The sequence below is a fragment of the Megachile rotundata genome, chromosome 2 (genome assembly GCF_050947335.1).
Source record: "Megachile rotundata isolate GNS110a chromosome 2, iyMegRotu1, whole genome shotgun sequence".
NCBI lineage: Eukaryota > Metazoa > Arthropoda > Insecta > Hymenoptera > Megachilidae > Megachile > Megachile rotundata.
This window is the reverse complement of record NC_134984.1, coordinates 10,104,011-10,121,340: the sequence shown is the minus strand read 5'-3', so window position 1 is coordinate 10,121,340 and position 17,330 is coordinate 10,104,011. Positions and strand designations below refer to the sequence as shown.

The window sequence follows — 17,330 nt, the reverse complement described above, 5'->3', positions numbered from 1 at the left end:
AAATTTAGCCTTACTGAAGATGTACCTATACTTATTCGCTCGTTACAAGATGAAACTGAAAGAAATATAGCAGCGATCGTTAAAAAATTATATTCCAAGCTTCACACATATTTTTGATAAAAATGAACAATTAAATCACTCACACTCAATTTCTAGAACTCTTGTAATGTACATTATATCGCTGATCTCACACTTTTTCGTCCTAAACAAAATCTATCTCCATTCTAAAATATGCAAAACAGCAAATACAATAACCGAGTTCCATAAATCTCACTAATTCTCTAACGGTATAAAAATCTAAAAATATTTTCCTCGTTTGAGTAATTCCGTCAGCAACTTTCGATTGTTGCAACTGCTATCTGCAGTTCCGAGTCAGCGGTTCGTAGAACTGTCGGGTTCAGCCGGCGGTCATATACGCGTCCAGATTCGCGGACATATATCCGAGCATTATTAATCCCTTAACCCACAATTTTTTGGACAGTTGCGATACACAACTAGCTAATTATTCCTACAACGCGTTGACAATTGAAATTTAGAATGTTACGTAAGGTGAAGTGGGGTAAATGCAGACTGGTTTTTGTAAAGTTGGTATTTAAACGTAAGTATTTTCAGTCTGCTATGTAAATACTTAACGCTGTCGATATCGAACGCGTTGCACAATTACTACTATTTAATTAATATTAACTAGGACCTTAATTTTCCTTGTACATTTTGATTTTGATAGGAAATTGTTTAAAATGTCAACTACTCTGCACTTTCCCCGAAAAAGGGGTAAGAGCGTAACTTGAAGTTAAATACTTTGAAACTTTATTTCATGTGCAATGGGGCAAGAGCAGAATTATTAACAAATCTGCTATAAAATGCATTTTACTGCATTATGCAAGTACTCTATACTGCAAACAAGTACTCTTAGCTGAAATATAAAAGAGGATATAGTGAAACAAAACAAGGAAACAAACATACTAAATGGAGAAATTTCGCTCATATTGTAATAAAAATAGCCTGTATACGCACTTGCACAGTTTACGAACTTACGCCACTTCACCTTACATTATACTATTCAGCGATTCTTTATTATACAGATAATAATTAGAATTGAACCCAAAAGTTGCAATGAAAATAGGAGGCTAGTTTATTACATGCGAATTGTAGTCACGAGTGGAACAAGAGGTTAACCTTATAATCTGCAATCTTCTAGCCACTTGCATCAGTTATAGCTATATCATAATTACTGCTACAATGTTAAGAAATTAAAAAAAGTTAAAATATGAAGCATATTTTGAATTCAGAGATCCTTGATTATACAGAATGTAATTAGAATTGAACCTAAAATTCAGTAGCAGTGAATATACGAGGCTAGTTAAGCAAATTCAAACTGTAGTGTGCGTCACGAGTGTGTCACATTATTGCAGACAAGAGGTTAACCTTTTAATCTACAATTTTCTAGGCAGTTGCCTTGTTCACAGCTACTTAATTATTGCTACAACGTTAAGACAACTAATGGAAGTTAAAATGTCAAGCATATTTTACCTTCAGCGATCTTTGATTATACTGAACGTAATTAGAATTGAACCCAAAAGCTGCAGTGAAAATAGGAGACTAGTTTATTACATTCGAGTTGTAGTTACGTGTGTGACATGTTATCGTAGCACAAGAGGTTAACCCTTCAACCATAATTTTCTGGGCAGTTATGTTGTTCATAGCTACCTAATTATTGCGATATACAGCTAGATAATTATTCCTACAATGTGAAGACAACTGAAGTTTAAAATGTTACGTACATTATACTATTCAGCGATCCTTGATTATACAGATTGTAATTAGAATTAAATCCAAAATTCAATTACAGTGAAAATATGAAACTAGTTTATTATTTTCGAATTGTAGTTACGTGTGTGACATGTTATTGTGGCACAAGAGGTTAACCCTTCAACCATAATTTTCTAGGCAGTTATGTTGTTCATAGTTACTTAATTATTGTAATACACAGCTGTCTAATTATTCTTACAACGTGAAAACAACTGAAGTTTAGAATGTTACGTACATTATACTATTCAGCGATCCTTGATTATACAGATTGTAGTTAGAATTGAACTCAAAAATTACAGTGAAAATAGGAACCTAGTTCATCGAATTGTATTCGAATTGTAGTCACTAGTGTGACGTTGTTGTAGAATAAAGGTTTAACCCTTTGCACTCCTTAATTTCTTTTACTTACCAACTCTTTAATTTACAAAACAGATCAGGGAAGAGATTCTCGATAAGATGTATTGCACCAGTACAGAGTACGTGACAAATACATTTTTCATTTCATTATAAGTAAATAAATGCAAATATAATTCAACCAATCTATTTATCTATTTATCTATTTATCTGATCTAAAAGAAATGTAATGTCGAACCACATTCGACATAGGAGTGCAAAGGTTTAACCAAAGTGTATCGATAATCCAGTATCGAAAGACGTCTTCAAAGCCGAACAGTTGCTCGATTCCGAGGTGAATTGAATTACAGTTGGCTGTGTCGCGGGTTTCGTGTTTCCCGATAATTAACGCGGTCGGCCAGCTCCGTTCTTACTTTCGTGGAACAAGGCTCCCCGTAACGAAGCGTTCAGCGTTAACGAAGCGTTAAAGCGAGCCAGGTGTGTTGCGATAACGCAAGAAACGGGCTGAATATAAAGCGTATAATTACACCGATCGTACTAATAACGGAATAAAACACACGATCCGTTCGATCTGGCAACAAGGAAAATCGTAATTCCCGTCTCATTGTCACGTCGTTTCTCCTTTCCGCGATATTGAAGAGACCCACGTCGTATATCGCGAACGGCGACGGCCAAGCACAGTCTGTATAATCTCTCGCTAGCTAGCGGTATTATTTTTCTTTTTTCGCGCGCTTGCGATGACACCCACGTGGACTCCTAGAGTCGTCGGTTCTCGCGATTCGCATAAAAGCCACCACCAATCTATATGGATGCAACCTTTCTCCTCTCGCGTGTGTTAATCAATCCGCTTCCTACGCTTTCAATTATGTAACGCGGCATTACGGGCCCCGAAGGAAATTCAAAAAGGACAATCTCGAGGCTGGGCGTGTGCGCCCAGCCTTTTAGACCTCGTTCATTATCGAATGGCTCTCGTTAACGTCGAGATAGCTGGAAAATTCCGGACTCACCGTACCGATTATTTCATCGGATTCCGAAGACGGAATCATTTTGCGAAATTTTGTCTCGAGGAATTATTGCTAGTGACGGTGCGTTTGAGGGAAACTTGTTGATTCGTATCGCAGCAATGAGTGTGCAGAGATAATTAATTGTGATTAATCGGGGAAAAGGTAGATCTTGAGATAGGTTCTAATTTAGTCGTGACTTGGAAGTTGGGTGGGAACTGTGTGTGGTGGGACTTGGGTTTGAAAATTTGGAATGTTGAGATTTTCAGTTTTGGGAGTTTGGAAATTTAGAATATTCGGATTTTGGGGTTTTGGAGTTGTTCGTCTTTGGGACTTCAAGAATACAGGACATTTAGAATTTTAGAACTTTGGGACTTTGGAGTTTTGAAACTGTGGGACTTCGAGATTTTAGATATTTTGCGTGGTGGAAGATTGGGAGTTTAGGACTCAGCGATTTTGAAAGTCTAAGACCTTGGAATTTTAAGAATACGAAACTTTGCAAGTTTGAGACTCTAGAGAATTTGAGATTTTAGAACTTAGGGACTTTGAGACTTTGTAATTTTGGAATTTAGGAATTTTTTAAATTTTACGTCTTGAAATTTTCAAAGTTTCAAAAAGTAGGAATTTTGAAAGTTTCACACCTTAGAATTTTAGAAATTTGGGATTTCACGACTTTAGAGAATTTAAGAAGGTAAAACGAGTTCTAAACTCGACAAGTTTAAAAAAGTGTCTCCCATAATAATTTAATGTTTAACAGTCATATAGGTGTATGAGACAACCCCAGCAAGTTTAGCTTCAATTCTAAAAAATCTAAAAATTTGAATCTGAAAAAAAATTTGAAGAAAATGTTAAATCTGTGAAAACCGTAATTCATGTTTCTGAAATTTGAAATATGTTAAAATAGTTTTCAAAGATAATTTCTTTCGAAGTTAAAATAATGAGTAGCTCTGTAAGAAACTTTAAGGGTAAACCTAAAGATTATTTATATAAATAAAGATTCCATAATAGAAGATAAGAGGAGTATAAATAAAAGTTTGATTTGTGAAAAGTGAAGCATGTAAATTTTGACGAATGTAATGTCATTGCTGTTGTGAGTAATTTTTACGTAATTCAGGTGTTTAACGGATCTTATTAACCCGTGTATCGAATGATTGGCATAGAAATGAGTGTCACTAGAGGCGATCGAACATTTCACTTTTAAATAGACGTGTGACTATTTTGCATGGAATGTGTTTCATTGGACATAGTTTCCTGGAACAATGTGAAAGAAAGTAGTCGCGGGACGGAATCTGCTAATCCTTCTTAAATAACTTACAACCGGTTATTTTCATTGCTTCCATTGTCTCGTAATGTTGTAGATACAATAGATACTTCACCGCAGTATTTCGTCTTTCTTTCAAATCTTCGAGGATTTAGAATTAAACAGCATCAATGTCTGTACAATAGCTTCATCTTCTGAATATTTCAATTACTTTACTTTATGCATTCAAAGTTTAAATAGTTTTGCTTAAAAACAGTTTTGTCTAAGGTTTTGCTATTTCAAATTATCTGTGAAATTTTAAGAAATTAGAGGAAAATTAGAAGATATACATTCTGAGGTAGAGTTCTCAAGTTTTATTCGTCGAGTTTAATGTAAAGAATGGAAGAAGTTGAAAATAATAAACTTGGGTGGAATTTGTATATAAAATGTCAGAATTTACATACTTTGTTAATAAATACTTTGTGAACAAATATTTTAAATATTTTACAGGCTAGGTGTTTAGTTTAAATGCTTTAAAGTGAACAGATTCCATTGCTTCTTCCATTTTGAACTCACTCAACAAAATGGCTCGAATTACTTTTACAACTTTGAGTTTAATGAAAGCATGTCATTACAAAAAGTATATTCCACATTTTGCAATATGTATTGTATGAATATAATTGAATCAAAGTTTATTCCACACCTATTATTTATATTAAAATTAATAAATAAAAGCAGTATTAAATAACAGGTAATTTATAATTTATTATAATTTTTGTATAAATTGTTTTACAAAATGTTCTTTTAATATTCCATTATTTCAAATAACTAAAATATAAGTTCGTACTAGAATTACGTGACAATTCTCAAACTATAAATATTTAGGGACTTATGGTCACATTATTTGTAGAGCTTTCGTACATTTTTGTAATCAAACATGGTTTCAAGACCTAAATGATTCAGATTCAAATACTGTCGAAGTATTCACGAAATTTAAAAATATTTAAAGGCACAATTATAACATAAAACATAATAGGAATTATAATTATAGTTTATAAGATGAGTTGTTTATTTAATCTATATCGACAATTTGAAACAATAGATAAATCTGATTTTTCCAAGAAAATTTAATGTCATAAAATATTTATGACCAATAAATTCATGACAAAAATCTCATCGTTACTTATCAATTAATGTACTGTGGTACACATCAATTTCTTGTATAAAAGCGGTTTCTTATCTTCACACTTAGTTTACTGCTATACACGATACATTAACTTAGCATAAGTTGAAACAAAATGGAGGAATACTTATGGGTACTCTTAAATCAGATATTTTGTACTTGCTTCAAAAAATGTAAGAAGTTCTTTCGAATACCAAATTTCTATATTCCCAAATTTCTAGGGTCTTAAATTCATTTGACTTAAAATAGCTACATTCAGAAATTTCTAAGTTTTCAAATTTTGTGAGCCCCAAACTCTTCAAATTCCAATTTCTTCAAATATTTATATCTCCAAATCACTATGTCTTCATATTTCTGGGTCTTCAAACCCTCATATCTGCAAATTTCCATATTTTCAAATTCTTACATCTCTGAAGTCTTGTATCTTCAAATTTCTAGACCTCCAATTCCCTGCATTTCCAAATCCTGCTTATCAAATTTCTAGGTTCCCAAATTCCTATTTATTCAAACTCTTATATCTCCAACTTGCTGCATCCCCTAATTCTCAGAACTTCCGACTTCTATGAAATCCCTAGATTCCTACATCCGCATATCCCGAAATCTTAAGATCCTCAAATTCTTATGCTCCAAAATTCATAACGCATTTCCAAATCTTCGACTATCGAAAGATCCCTAAAAATCAGCAGGTGGTTCCCAAAAAATGATCAGTCATCCCTCTGATTATTCTCCCTAGAGAATCCCAATTGAACATTACAAGTACACAGAACGAAGCTTCATTTCTAACAAACATGATTCGAAACCCTCTCAACTAGAGTTCTTTCTCGATTTCCAAAATCCATCGATTAGATCGATTCTTTTAACCAAAAAATCGCAAGATAGGTATCCCGTTGAAAAGCGCTCGAGCGATGGCGCAGAGATGCCGCCTATGCACGGGCGTAACCACGAGGCCGTGGGGAGACCAGACGAAGCGGATCGGCGCAGCCAGAGAGAAGGCCGCGAGAGAACGGCGAAACAAAGAGAGAGAGAGAGAGAGCGTAGCAGGAGGTAGGGCAAAGTCAGAGAGAAGGATAGGTGTGCCAGGTGATGGGACAGAGAGTACCGGGGGCATCCTTCGTGGTCGTTACGTCGGTGCACGGTTATATCTGTATATATCGCAGAAACATAGAAAGCCGGGGCGCCGCCACTGTGTTCGCCGGCGGTTCGGGCCGGGCCGAGTCGAGTCGAGCGGAGTCGAGGGGAGTCGAGCAAAGTCGAGTCGAGTCGAGTCGAGTCGAGTCGCAAGTCACCTCCGCTCACCTCACGGCGCGCTCGACTTCAGTCCGCGCTCGAGTCGTGCACCACGGAACACGCGAGGGACAGCCAAGCCGGCTGCCGGGAACGAGTTGGACACACGCGCCCGACCAGACCACGAACAGCACGTTTTCCACCTGTGGATTCGCTTATTCTCGATAAATCCCGTCCCGCTAACGTCCGCAGGGACCTAGGTGCACCGGTTAGGTGTCGTGTCGTCGAACGACAGTGGCGTGAATCCTGTGTGACAATCGGTCAACATCTCTCGGCGCTGTTGTATTATGTCACACTCCCACGCGAACGACGGCCGGCGTGAACCCAGCCGACGTCGTCGTCGTTTGACATTTGCATTGGCGTGGAGCGGTTAACGCGAAACCCGGTGGTTGTCGTGCACGCATCGACCACCCAGTGTTATGCTCCGTCGCGATCCTCCGAGCCGGTAACGAGCCGTGGCCGGGGGTCTCGGTAATAGCGTGTGTCCGCGGCTCCGTCCGGTCTAGTGACTTAACTGGTGACCCGAGGTGACACCTAGTGTAACCGTGTTCGATCCGTTACCGATTACGAACTCGTTGATCATCCGCTTTTCATCCCCACAAGGAATGGGACCTCCCGAGGACTCCCGTGGTACGGATGGATGTTTGAAAAGGTAAGGGAGTTTTGGCGCGAAACGCAACGGATGGACAGTCGTGTTTGAATGTTAGGTCCGTGACAGGATCGATCGTGACTGTGGGCTATGAAATCGGTAATGAGCTGTAAATCTTTTGCGGCGAGTGCCTACACGTGAGTCACAGACCGAGGGCACAGACGATACCGTCGATACGTACGAGCCGTATTCTTTTTCCTTACGGTAGGAAATCGAAGGAAAGGATAATAAGCGAGAAATACACTCTCTCTTAGCCGCCGGCCGGTTTCGTTGTTGCGCTGCGCGCGTGGGTGTACCATAGTGAGAAAGAGGAGACCAGCTAGGGAATATGAGAGAAGGAGAGAGAGGGAACGAGGCAGCGCGCGCTACGAGCCGATTTTTCGAAAATACACCGTGAAACCTTCGTTAACGGCGATCAGAGAGTCGATAACCGAGTTCGTGCGCCGATCGATCGCTCGCGAGATACCGCTCGATTTCGATCGGACCTTCGTGTGTCGAAAATCGAAACGCTCCTTCGCTTTTGTTTTACTGTCAACGATATATTACGATATTTCTCCTATTGCCTTTATTTCGCTTTTATTTACAACGATTTTTCACGCGCAGGAAGTACATTGGGTTATTCGGAATTGCTTGTTGCGAGTGATCCTCGATAACGATTATAAATAATATCAAGGTAAAGTCTTTATGTAATCGAATGCGATGTTATGTCATGAGTTCAGAAATTTTATTACTGTTTTTTGTTCAAATCTTTGCTAATTGGCTTCGGTCATCTGTTGGAACGGTCTGTGTTTTCTGCACGGAAATTATCAAGATCAATCTGAAATATTTAAATGAAACTTGTAAATTATGAATACTTTCATAGAGTACGTCATTTCGGTGAATTTGTATTTTTGTTTTTGTATTTATCAACGTGAAAATTGCAGTTACATGTACTAGTAAACTGTACTATCTTTGAAACGTGTTTTCGTAGACAAAGTTTGCTAAACTGCCACTTTCGTTAGTATTTAACATGCGAAAAGTTAATGTATCAGTTTTAATAGTATTCATTAAGAATTAAATGAGTCAGTTATAATAAACGTTACTAATCTTTCGAACAGTGAAATAATTTGAAGGTACATTACCTGCATATCTTATCACTTAAATATTCTACTACTTGTAAAACTAAGTCTCATTAAATTGTGAGAGCTCCGTACTGTTGTGAAAGGGTATTACATATTTGAACGAAGAATGAGTTACAAAATTTATACAATCTTGTGGTTAAATAGAATAAACAATTTATCATTTTATTCTTTAATAGTGAACACATGAATTTATGTAATGTGTTGAAAAGCTCAAGTTTATTATTTCACAATTTTAGTTTTGATGTTAATAGTAAATATAGGAAAATTGAAATCATGTTTGTATAAAATGTTATTTTATTAATTAAAGTCATTTGATAGCAGTGTTGCAGTGTTTTTCTTTCTCAGTGTACTGTTATATTTTATAATGCAAATATTCTATTTCTGAGTAGAAACAGACGTATGTTGAACAAAATTAATTTAATCGTAAATGACTCGTGATACGAAAAGAATAAAATGGTGCATAATTTAAAGAAAGAAATATGTGGTTACCTAGCATATTCAGTAGAACATTCATATTTAAAATATTATTTACAAAATAATTTTATTATGTTTAAATGTAAATATTAATCTAACACTTCTCTAACATGTATTTACCTCTTAGATGCAGTAAAATTTAGATGCCTAATTTTAGCAACACAGTATTAAAATTATAAGAAAATTAGTTCAAGATAAAATTAATGCAGTAAATAACAGATTATCCATTGTTTAGCCTTAAAAAATTAATTTACTGTTTTCACAAAATTCGTTTTGAAAAAATAGTTTATTGTCAAAATAGTAAAATGGTCATAAGCTATTAGACACTTTTGTACATCTAATAATTTAAAAAATATTTCGGTGAAACGTCAATTGCGTCTACTACTTAAATTGTGAAGTAATAGCAAGTAACAGACATTGTATTTTAAACAAATAAAAAAATCTAGTATCTCCTTTTGTATCAATTAAATGATCGACAGTAAACTTAATACATAAATGATGAATTGATACATAAATCAAGGATTATTTTCCTTCCCAAAATTTTCGGAGGTGCAACAAAATTGCATCCGATGGTGACGGAGATGTGAAATAATTTTATTCAGATTCTGATTTCACATTTCCGTCTCCATTGCACGCAATTTTGTTGCATCCGAAAATTTTGGGAAGGAAAATAAACCTTGATTCGAGAAGATAATTACAAATTGATGGTACTATTGTCTCGAATATTTTTTTGAACGAAAACTCGGTTTTAACACGAAAGGCGATAGGTGAACAATTGAATGTTGCTCAACAAACAATATCTGATCACACTCGTTAGAGTTTTGTGTAGAAGTGTTTACAATGGGTACCAGTTGTATGTTTCATACACAGACTTCCTGATACATCTAACGTGTATTTAATTTCAAACACTAAAATCCTTTCTTTTCGAATGATCTCGATTACATAAATAAAATTAGAGACCCCTAGTCAAAGTCACGGAATGACGCCGCCATTTTTCCGTAAAACGTAAATCGCGAAATTTAATTCGTTTAACTAAAAGATGCAAATTATATTATTTTAATTTTGATGTTAGAAAATAAGATGCATTATCTTGAGTTAATTAAGGAATTTTTTAATGGAGGATTACTTTTATAAATGGTACATGTTACTGTAAATATAAATATTATTAAACGCTGTGATGTGAAACTTCACTGTTCTCTTAAAGTAAATTATCAGAAATACAATGGTAATAATATACTACTCTCTGTATGAAAAATCAGTCATGTTAATCCTAAAACGTCTGATGATTTAATTGAACATAAAATCTTACAAGCGTGTTAAAATATAATACGTTTAATACTATACGTACGAACGTTTAAATGTATTGTAAATTATATTAAAAATGTATTAAATGTATTATATGTTAGACGCATAAATGTTTTCTTGTCGATGCAACTTTTCGATAGAGAAGCACATTAGGTTTTTAAAATACTTGTCAGAATAAAATGGCAGGAACGTTTTGTACATGTGAATATGTGTATCCACATATGTACATTTGAATTTTTACTTATTTATATTATTATATGAAGAGAAAGGCATGTAATTTATTAAAATATGGATGTTAGCTTCATTTACTGGTTTTTGATGTACGGTTGCAAGTTAAAGACGTGGAGAACAAAGATGACGTTTTGTGATAGAATGTCAGCAGTGTATAATATAGGAAACAAATACAAATTTATTATTTATGTCATTTGTTACTTTTAGTTGAAGTATATGAGTCTTTAGAAATAGTAGAATTATAGAATTAAAAATTTCTAAAGTTATAAAATTGTGAAATTGTAAAATTATGGAACTGTAGAATTGTAAAATTACTTACAGTACATTATTAAAACAATAAATTATGAAATTGTGAAATTGTGAGATTGTAAAATTGTAAAATTGTAAAATTGTACAATTATAAAATTTGTAAAATTTGTAAAATTGTAAAATTATAAAATTGCAAAATTGTAAAATTATAAAATTGCAAAATTGTAAAATTATGAAACTGTGAAATTCAGAACTTATGAAATTATGAAATTATGAAGCAATGAAATTATGAGATCATAAACTTATGAAGTTATAGAACTACAAAATCACAGAATCATAAAATTAATATTTTCATTATTTTCTGCAGAAGAAATTTCATGAAAAAAATTTCGAATCACAGTTAAAGTTTTCTAAAAATAAAAAAGGGAAATTTCTGCAAAATTCTCTAACAATTCTAAACGTTAACATAAAGTATTGAAATTATGTTTCAATTCTACGTAATTTAATTTTCTCAGAATTTTAAATAACTCCCTTTTGAATGTGCTGATAGTTCTTTCAATGTTTCATACCTAATTCTAACATTTCTATATAATATATTTGGCGATGGAATTTCATTGCTGATTAGGCAATTGTAAAGATCGTGTTCTTCACCTTGTTATTGTCATATTTCGTACTTCGTAATTGTTTCAAACGATAGTTGCATAACTTCACACGATGTTTAGGTCATTGCATCAAAACACGATTATTTCTAGTTGGTTGTTTTCCCGATATTATAGCGGTGATTAACCCTAAAATAACCGCACGCTGTCACCGAATCACCATTAAGCTAAATTTACACCCCCGTATAATTCGCACAAATTGACTCGTGCAAGAGCATTTGTGGAAGTACATTATTACATGTGAATAGAGATTTCACGCTTAGTGAAGCCAAAAAATTTAATTGGAATAAAATTACGAAAGCTACAATTTTTATTAAGTGAAATAGTCAAAAATAATAACAGGTTGTGTTACATAATACATTGACTGCCATAGTGAAAAGTTGTGAGAAAAATTGAAACTTTAACTGTTAACGCGAATAGTTAACGTTTGCAAATTTGAAGTATCAAGCTTTAAGATGAATAAAATGAAAATTATTAAGGGCATATATTCGTCAGAGCACAGTATTTTCAGAAATATATTTTTTTGAAATTTTATGTAAATAGTACTTTATAGATGTATATTTACATAAATAATGTGTATAATAATAAAATAATATGAATAAATTTTCAACAATAAAATTAATTAAACAATAATAAATTTTCAATAATAAAATTAATTAAACAATAATAAATTTTCAAAAACAAAATTAATTAAACAATAATAAATTTTCAATAAGAAAGTCTCGTTAGTAAATTATATATATTAAAACTTTATAATCATGGCCATATAACAGCGGTTAAAGTGATAAATTGAATCTTGTTAAAATGCAGAAAAATATTAAACTTCGGTCAAAAATAAAGATATTAAATACACGATGCGATGAATAAACAGGAAATGAACTCCTTTAAAGGTGGATTTTTTTATGTCAGTTTTATGTTACTTGTATGTTTTTCTTTGATTATTATAATTTTATCAATTGTTGTTTACTAAGAAATTATTTGAGGAAAAATATTGCTTTTGTTTGTGAACAACAGCATAATATTTGAAGCATGGTATAATATGTATATGAGTTGAAGAGAAAGTTTTTTAGGGTAACATAAAATTCAAATAATATTGAAAAGGGTAGTTTTCTAAATAATCTTCGTAATACTAATAAAATTCTGGGTATATATTTTGAGAAATTTCTATAATACATGAGAACAAGATTTAGGTATTTAGATGTTTCATGAAATCAACAAAAATAGTTAAAAAATCTGAAGAAATATACAAACATTGAGTTTAGTATTCGTACAACCACAAAATTAGTAAATTTATCTGGAAGTTTTAATAAATAGTAGTTTCATTAAATTTTATGACAAAATAAGTCCACAATGCAAGTTAACAGTTAATAATTAATAATTTTAAGTAGTGACTTACTAATAAAACATTTTTTGTTATTTCCAGAGAAATTTTATTTCATCATATTTTATAAATAGGGCAATATTTTTAGCAGGACAAACATGAATTATTTGTAAATTAATAATAATAGTTATTTATACTTGTCATTATTAATGCAATCATAATTATTATCATTGTGAATCATGTGACACATCTATATAATTAAAACAATAATAATTGTTCTTGAATTTCATAATCTTTTCTCGTCATTCAATGTTATTTCTGACACTATAAATTCAATGAAATCAAATACTTAAAACAACAATACAAATGAAGTACTAAATATTTAAGATCTAACTTAAAAATCATTTTAAATTAGTGTTTTAATTATCATAAATCAATATTGTAGAATTATTCTAAAACACTATAACCTTGTATAATAAAAGCATACAAAAATAATGTATCTTCCTGTATTTGTTGATAAAAGCTCAACACTCAATGAGTAAAAAGTACCAATACGAATAATTTTCATTTATGCTAATACCTAAAAAAACTGTAACCATCATTGCAGTAAATGAACCATATTCATATCAATTTTCACTTGACAGTCAACATGTTTAGTGAGGAAAGTATACAATGATGAATACGTGTCTTATCGATTTCCTTTTTCACACGAATTTAAAATGTAGATGTCAACAAGTGTGCCACTTTTTATGCAAGTTGATCAACATTAACATGATAAAAGAGATTAAGTTGACAATTTCACTAAAATTCTTAATATCGCTGTTTATATTATTACGTGAACAATGAAAATTTTTGCATGTTAAAGTCGATATTATGTGCGATAGTATATTGTTAAAATCAGTAGCAAATTTTAATTGTGTGAAGTTACTTCAGATTGATGTTATTATCGTTATCAAGTATATTAACACATTGACTGCTACACTGAAGCAATTGAAAATTGTATTAGGTAGTACAGTATTGAAGTATTTACGTAAGGTGAAGTGGGGTAAGTTCGTAAACGGGGCAAGTGCGTATACAGGCTATTTTTATTACAATACGAGCGAAATTTCTCCATTTAGTATGTTTGTTTCCTTGTTTTCTTTCACTATATCCCCTTTATATTTCAGCTAAGAGTACTTGTTTGCAGTATAGAGTACTTGCATAATGCAGTAAAAAGCATTTTATAGCAGATTTGTTAATAATTCTGCTCTTGCCCCATTGCACATGAAATAAAGTTTCAAAGTATTTAACTTCAAGTTACGCTCTTACCCCATTTTCGGGGAAAGTGCAGAGTAGTTTACATTTTAAACAATTTCCTATCAAAATCAAAATGTACAAGGAAAATTAAGGTCGTAGTTAATATTAATTAAATAATAGTAATTGTGCAAAGCGTTCGATATCGACAGCGTTACGTATTTACATAGCAGATTGAAAATACTTACGTTTAAATACCAACTTTACAAAAACCAGTCTGCACTTACCCCACTTCACTTTAACCTTGTAAAAAATTGCTATTTATACTTATAAACTGTACTTGCAATAGATAATTCATAAAATGTAAAATATTTCATTAAAAACTAGTTTAATTGATTAAATTTTTAAAAACCTCACAATCATTGTTTGAAAACGATTTACAGAAATTATATGTATTTTGTCTTTATTTTGCTAAATGAACACTACATTTAATGTCATGAGATGTCTACCAAAAACTACGTACATACTCAGTGTAATTTTTTCAAAATCTACTCAAGATTATTTAAAAATCTGATATATGATCATGAATCGTGTGCAATCATAAGTAAAATATGATTAATGATACCCCACTTCACCTTATACTTAAATGTACTTAAATGTACTTAAATGTACTTAAATGTACTTAAATGTACTTAGATCACTTTCAATACCTAGTATTTTGAATCTGGAAGCAGCTGCATACCGAACGTCCTAACCTAGCGTTAATCCTGCAAGGTATTTTTCAATTTCCATACGAAAAGCGTTAAACGTTCGCCGTTAACGCAGCAATTTCGCGCTAGATACAACAATAAGCAACAATTTGCACTCGCGACTCGCGTCATTAACCAACCATTGATAAATGACTATAGACAATAGGCTTCTCCTCGAAGGTACATCGACCAGTGTGTTCCCACAGCCGCTGTTACGATTAGAGGAAGTGGACGTTGGAGTCGGCCACATCCTTTTTAATTTGACCGGTGCATAATAAATTCAGACGGCTTGCGCCATCGATACGTGCATTCGTCATAATAATCGAACGGCCTCGTACGCCGACGTGACAATCTAGTCGATAATAGTCGCGATTCGAGAGGTCAGGTCGCGCCAACGGAGGAAGTAAATCTACCGTGAGTTGCAGAACTATTCGAACACTCTCAATTAACGATTGGTCATACATTACTTACAATGCCGCTTATGGTTTCGTGTCAAATTCTTGCAGTCGCTTAGAAAAATCGATAAACTTACGGTGAAACGAATTACTTTTAACACTTGGTCAGTGCATAATTTAACTAGAGTCAGTGTGTAGCTTAACTTGAAGTTAGTAATGCAATTGAAATCTGAGCGATGAAAAGTAAATCGACGTACATGTTAATTCTTTATTTTGATGAAACTCAAGTTAGCTTGACAAATTGTGTAAGTTATAGGAAGCTTGTAAATTGGATATTTGATCGTTTTGGTAGTTTTAGTGTTAATATAATATTAATCGATATACATATGTAGATGTATTGTCAATATAATATCTCGATGAGTACATGTATATTTAGTGTCAACACAATATTTATGTAATATGTATGTATATGTATTGTCACTGCAATACTATCAATATTTCTGTACATAGTTACTAAACAATTAATAGATATTTCTATAAATAGTTACAAATATTACTGAACATTGTCAATCTTGAAATATCGCCAACATATGCACATTAACTGTTCAAGTTCCATATTCAATTCTTTTTACTAGTATAGAAGTGTCATTATAAGTACCATTAATCATGAATATCATTGATTACAAGTTATTCACATTGGTTATAAGTATCATTGGTGATAAGTACTATTGATTATAAGTATCATTGGTTGTAAATACAATTTGTTATAAATACCATTGATAATAAGTAATATTGGTTATAAATACCATTGGTTATAAGTAACAGTGGTTATACATACTATTGGTTACAATTATTATAAGTATTATTGGCTATAAGAACCGTTGGTCACAAATTCCACTGATCACAAACACCATTGGCCACAAATACCATTGATCAGAAATACCATTAGTCATAAATACCATTGGTGACAAATGCAATTGATCATGAATACCATTAGTCATAACCATTGGTCAGAAAAACCGCTGGTCATAGCCCCAATGCCTGTCTATAGTTTTTATATTCTGTGACAAATAAAAAAACATATTTCTTGTACAACAATTCTAATAATTTGGAAATTTAATGTCAGTATCGAGGAGATTAAGTGCCCTCATCTGGACTAGATCCTAAATTCAATCATTTAATGGTCAGTCATATAAATACAAATTCAGACTCACATATAAATTGATCTAAATATTATCTAACCTAGAAATACGTGCACTGTTTAATAACAATATTATTAGTATTATTTGCACAGAATAAGTAATATTAATATTTTTACCAATATAATAATATTCATATTCTTAACAGTATAATAGTATTAATATTCTTAACAGTATAATAATAGTAATATTCTTAACAATATAATAATATTAATAATAGTAATAATATATAGCGTGACAAATGGTTCAATTTTGTTTATGTAATTTTGCTAAGTAATTTTACTAATTTATGTGAGCTGTAATCTTTGACTTTTTATGTCACATTTAGTATTCTCTGAAAAAAGCTTTCATACAGGTCCAATTAGTAGTAAAGTACAAATATTTATGCGAATCATAAGAGGTACGAGTAATCGCAAGGAGCCTATCCGTCGCATGATTCAATGAGACACAATCAACAGTGATACACAATAAGAAAATATTGGTGATTTTGTGATTGTTTTCCATTGAAGTTAGTGTTTAATACTTTCGGTGTTATTTGAAACTGAAAGTTTGTAGAAAGTGTTTGCAATTCGGTACAAACATGTTTTAGTAATTGATTACGGAAAAATCGTTAATGCACTGTGATGTAGTGAATTAGAAACGAAATGAAAGAATTAAACGCGATTATGATTTAGCGAAATGGAAAGAAGATTTTAGCGAGGTTTTTTTTTTAAGAATAGTAACATCAAGAACTTTATTAACAAATACATCGTACATGGAATAAATTTTTGACTGTAAATGAAACAAACAAGAATCTTTTTAAGCTATGAAATTCTAGCTTAATTTCAATAAATACGTTTACAATAAGTCTCCAAGTCTGAGATATTCAATTGAA

At 32.4% G+C, this 17,330-nt stretch overlaps 2 protein-coding genes across 3 annotated transcripts in view; one reads left to right on the top strand and one right to left on the bottom strand.

Moving 5' to 3' along the window:
• oaf (BRICHOS-like domain-containing protein out at first) overlaps positions 1-17,330 on the bottom strand; it is a 174,399-nt gene that overhangs the window by 27,549 nt on the left and 129,520 nt on the right. The window lies entirely within an intron of this gene.
• The window catches only part of LOC100876699 (Sox box protein 15), a 129,386-nt gene continuing 118,905 nt past the window's right edge, over positions 6,850-17,330 (top strand). Inside the window, exon 1 of one of the 2 annotated variants that reach the window (XM_003705738.3) lies at positions 6,850-7,523. The gene's annotated coding sequence lies outside the window, so the exon portion shown is untranslated. Of the gene's footprint in view, positions 7,524-15,157; positions 15,277-17,330 lie in introns of those variants that run through there. The other variant, XM_076528955.1, reaches the window with a different exon arrangement.